This window comes from Lactuca serriola, chromosome 7, assembly GCF_051521515.1.
Source record: "Lactuca serriola cultivar US96UC23 chromosome 7, Lser_US96UC23_V15, whole genome shotgun sequence".
Taxonomy (NCBI): domain Eukaryota; kingdom Viridiplantae; phylum Streptophyta; class Magnoliopsida; order Asterales; family Asteraceae; genus Lactuca; species Lactuca serriola.
The window spans coordinates 78,273,836-78,279,367 of NC_136414.1; positions in this window are offsets into that span (position 1 = coordinate 78,273,836).

Consider the following 5,532-nt stretch of genomic DNA (forward strand, 5'->3'; position numbering starts at 1 on the left):
GTATGTGGCAAAGAACCATATTTTTATGATAAAAACTGACGTGACGCTTACGTGGTAGTGAATGAAGTTTAGTGGCAGCACTCCCTCCAACTTTAGAAAACCCTTACAGTGCTCGGTGTGGGAACACCACCCCGACTCACATTAAGGTATAAGGTGTTACCAAGGCATGCTAATAGCAACGAAGGGAAATGCACGTTTCTTCTTTCTTCCTTCCTTTGTGTTTCTTCTTTCTTGTTTTTTTCTTGGCCTCACAAAACAGTTGAAGGCTTGGAAGACCACCCCTAAAAAATATGATGGAAAGAAAAAGAGAGAAGATGATTGTAACATCCCGAATTTAGGTGTGTATCTCTTAAACCCTTCTCCTTTTTCCAAGTTGTCAAGTTAAGCCCTTAATTAAATTGTTAGGCTTATGACTTCGTTGGGCGTACTGAAGAGTACGTTGCACGTACTCGCACACTTATTTTGGACGCGGACTCGCCTGGGTACGCTGCGCGTACCCAGGGTTACGCGGGGCGTAGCGAGCCTAGGTGTAAACCCTAATTTGGGGCTTGTGCACTATAAAAGGAACATTATGGTCTTGACCTCAGCCCCCATTTCAGTGAGTGAAACCCTAATAGAGAGTCCTCCTTCGTTTCTAGCTTGTGTGTTGGTGTTCTAAGCTTCAAAGTGTCATTTCAAGGTGGTGGAAGAGAAGAAGAGGCCATTTTGGAGGCTAGGAGTTGTGGACAAGAGTAGATCCGAGCTTTTCAGAGGTTGGAGCTTCTTCTTGAGGTAAAAATCTCAAATCTTGACTTGTCTTTTGTGTGGTGTGCTTCTTGGACCAATTTATAGGGTTTTTGGTCCCAAGATGGAGACTTTATGAGCAAATGGTCTCCATTGACCTAGATCTATCATATTTCAGGACAAAATGAGTTGTATGTTCATAAAAATGCAATCTTGGACGTGGATACTGAGCCATGCATGTGATCTAGACCTTTTGAGGGGGAAGGAAAAGTGTTAGAGGGTGTAGGGACCTTTACAGCCATGCAAAGGCTTAAAGGTTCTGACTTTATGGGATTAGAGGTCTAGAAAGAGTCAGATCTGGGATATGAATGACTGTCTTAACCGTTTAAGACCAAAAACCAAGGAAAGGCTAAACTGAGACTTACGTTGGGTGTAACTCTCAGTACGCGTAGCGTAAGGGGCTGAGACCCCGTTTGTGACTCGCCGGCCTATGCCCTGCGTACAGAGAGGGTACGCGCCGCGTACTGCCTTCTGTTGACTTCCGTTGACTTTTAGGGTTTTGGACAAACCTTGGACTTTTAGGGTCAGGGAGGGGTAAACTTGTCTTTTACCCTTATGTGGAATTGTAGAGTGGATCTAAGCTAGCCTTTGAGAGCCATTATTTATTTGAGAATGTTGTTATGTGTTTAGGCGGGGTGTAGCAACCCGATATTTCAGGTCATTAAAATCGAGTCTTGTAACCTCTTTGTAAAGTAATAAGAATATCATCGAAAAATGAAATATTCAAAAGTTCTGTTTGGATTACACTATGTAGTAGATATCGTCTTAAGGTTTCCAAACATATAAAGAACACTAAAATCCGAGTTATAACGAAGAAGTTATGACCATTCTAAGTTTTAAGACAAAAACCGGCAATACGGAGATTAGGACTGTTCACTATTTGAATAAAACCGAATTGTCCAATTGGACAATTTGGATCGGACTATTTAGTTCGGATATTCGGATTTTTGGATTGGTTTTTAGCAAAACCGAATTATTATTTTGGATTTCGGATTGGTTTTGGTTTATAAAATAAAAACCAAATAATCCAAAAAAACCGAATTACAATTTATTATTTTGTACTTTTTAATATATATATCTTTAATAAATTATAAATTTACTAAATTATTCTTTTAATATATTAAAAAAATTTCATCTATTATAATAATTTAATATGTACTTCTTATAAAAAAAAATTGTCTATAAAGTAGTAAACTATAATATATTTTTCTTGATAGTTATTTATAAGTTTTAGTTCACAACTAATTAAACAATATTTTTTAGTTTATATTGTAGAGTAAGTTAATATTAAAGTTATATATTTGTTGAAATGTCTTGATTCTTGAAAACCGAATTATAAAAAACCGATCCAACCAAATTATAATTTGGTTGGATCGGATCGGATTTGAATTTAGTTTGGACTATTTGGATCTACGTTTTGAAAACCGAAATTAATTTGGATTTACTTGATCGGATGGGATTAAACTGATCCATCCAAATGAACACTCCTAACGGAGATACATAAAAATGCGAAGTTTCAATAAAATACTTTTTGACCTTAGGTGTCTAAATGAAAGTCATAGATATCATTAAACTGCAAACATACATAAAAAGAACGCCCAAATCTGACATCGTATGAAAAAGTTATGAATTATTAACGAACTTTTCTTACCCCGACCTTTTAAAAATAAATAATAAAAATAATTTCGAAATTTGCCGACGGAATCTAAACGAACGTTGTAGATCATAGTCTCACCTACGCGTGGATATAAAGAACGTCAAAAACGGAGTTCGTATGAAGGAGTTATGAATTTTTGAAGTTTGATAAATAATTGATATATAAATTTAATCCAAAAATCGGTATTCTCCGAAGGGTGAGTCACCGGGTCCATCCGAGTTACGCCCGGCATACCCTCGTACGCCCAGCTTACTCAAGGACTAGGCTCCGGTTCGTCCACGTCGCCCCTATGCGAGACTATGCCCCGTCCCATCCGAAGCCGAGGCAGTCGAGGACTCAGTCACGCATGACGCACGAGTACGCCCCGCGTAACCTCGTACGCCCAGCGTACCAAGGCCTCTCAGCCCCTATAAAAGGGATGCGAGGGTTCCGGGGAAACTTGCTCATTTTCTCTCATTTTTCTTGCGTTTTGCCTCGTTTTCCGTGCAATAATTATCCCGAAGCCCCGGTTCTCATACTCAAGCCCCGAAGGAAGTTTTACGCTCCTGAGATTCCCGAGAATCCCGAGAAAATCCGCTTTTTCAAGTCAAAGTTCTGCTCGGTTTCGTCACACCTTCTTCAATCTATCAAGTGAGTTCATACCCCTACAAACACACTTTAAATACGTTTTAAATGCTTTTTATACTCTTTTAGGGGGGAATACAAGTAAACATACAGTTATTATCGTGTATTTCATAAAGTTTCACTTTACTCGTTTTTATCAAATGAATCACTTGTGATTCATTACTACTATGTGAAAACTCTTGTCATACTTTTCATGCACTAGATTTATACAAAGTATTTAGTAATTCCAAAGTATCCTTCGTTGCTAAACCATTTTATACATTTTAAGAAGTTATGATTTATGCTTTGTCAAACATTGTGAAAAAGGATAATCTTTGCATACAAAACTATTACTTTAATACAGACTTAGTTGAGAATCCATGAGACATGTACATCTTCAAATACTGCCTTTTTGCTAGAAGTTATCGCTACAAGTCCTGTCTATAACCAGAGTCTCCCGTTTGGGGAACGTGTCAAATGTGTATAGATCTATACGAGAAGTCATGATCCCGCGCCCTGACTGTTAGCTACAGTCCGTCCTTTGGGGTGACAGTTTGTCATAACGCTACGACGCCTGAAGAACGTCGCTGCAGGCATATTATGTTTAGTATGGTTATAAAACTCATCAGATATACAATTATTATAGTACTTCTGATTGATGAATGAGTAGCTATTAAAACTATTCTTCATCTAACAAACTGCAATCTTCTTATAGGTTTTATTATATAAATCTATGCTTCAATTTTCTGAAGCATGTCATTTACTTTCGGTTTTTAGTCTTGGACATTAGACTAACTATTACTTTAGGAAAATATGGGATTTTCCTGTATACAAAACAAACAACTAATAGGAAAATAAGGGATTTTCTTGATTCAACTATCTACATTTTACAATACAAATATTCTCATGCATTTCATACTTTTATAAGAAAATAAGGGATTTTCTTGGAAAACATACACTCAATTTGGAATGGCATACAATTTTTCTAAACCACTTATGAACTCACCAACTTAATTGTTCAAACTTTCTCTTTGAAATAACTTGTATTCTCAGGGAACCGCTAAGCAAGTTTGGAAATCAACTTTTGGGGATTAACGCGCTGGCGTTAATTACTTCTTTTGAAAGATGTTTATGTATTTATCTTTTGAACATGTAATGAATACAATTATGTAAACATTTTTAAAACCTTTATATATGTATGGTGGTGTGTACTTTCCATTCTATGAACTGTTATGATACTGAATATGACGTCCTCCGCCCCCGAACGTTTCCTCCGTTCTGGTATAGGGGTGTGACACGGGGGCTAGATCAGTGTGTTCGAGAGCGAGAATATCCGAGATACCCGAGGTGAGTCTTCTCACTATACGTTACCTAGGGTGGTATAATTGTGTAGACCGGAGGGTCTTGTATGCTATGTGTATGTATGTGATTATGTGCAATGTGATATATGTATGCTAAGTGATTGTATAGACCGGACCGGAGGGTCCAACGACATAGACCGGACCGAAGGGTCCAATGATACAGACCAGGCCAAAGGGCCCAACGAGCTACGACCGGACCAGAGGGTCCAACGAGCTACGGGACTGGAGGGTCCCGCTGAGACACATCGACCGGAGGGTCGTACTATAGCCTCGAGAGGCGTACGTGTTGTATGTGGTATTTTGGGGAACTCACTAAGCCTTGTGATTACAGTGTTTGTGTGATGTGTTTCAGGTACCAGTGAGGATCGCGGGAAGGCGCCGACATGACCAGTACACACTACTGGAGTTTCATATGTTTGATCTTGGGATGTGATTTTATGGAATTGTTATGTGAACATTGAGAATTGGAATCTTTTATGAATAAAATCGCATTATTAAAAAGTGAAAAATTGTTTTAAATTTTACGATGTTACAAGTTAGTATTAGAGCCTTGGTTTGAGGGATCCGGATGCACCTTCGGGTGTGTCTGCACTCAAACTGAGGATTTGAGAAAGTTTAAATAAAATAAACAGTTTTTCTAAAGAAGTAAAAAAGAAAAACATGAGAAAGTAGTGTGTACGGTCAGCCAGCGCCCGAACGGTGATTTCCAAAAATACCCTTGCGTTATGTGTTATGAGTTATGATTATGATATGATATGCATGCTAGAGTAGGCTAGGTATTCATATTAGGACTATAGTGGCCTGATTTGTGATGCCTTAGCCTAGGAAGATTCTTTTTCTTGAGAGTGAGTAGGTAGTAGTGAGGAGCTCATGAGAGATCTACCGAAGGGTAGCCTATGTTAGCGAGATGTAGAGTACTTGTGACCTGGGATCCAAGGAGGAGGACTTAGAATGAATATTGATGCGGCGTAGATGGTAGTATAATGGCCCGTACTACCGAAGACACCGTATCAGTGTACAGTCCAAGTAAGAATCCTTAGGGTACTAGGAAGCAAGTTGGGTCGAGTTATCGAGTGTGAGTATGCTCGAGCAGATCTCTGATATTTTTGTGTTGTATTTCAGAGTGAC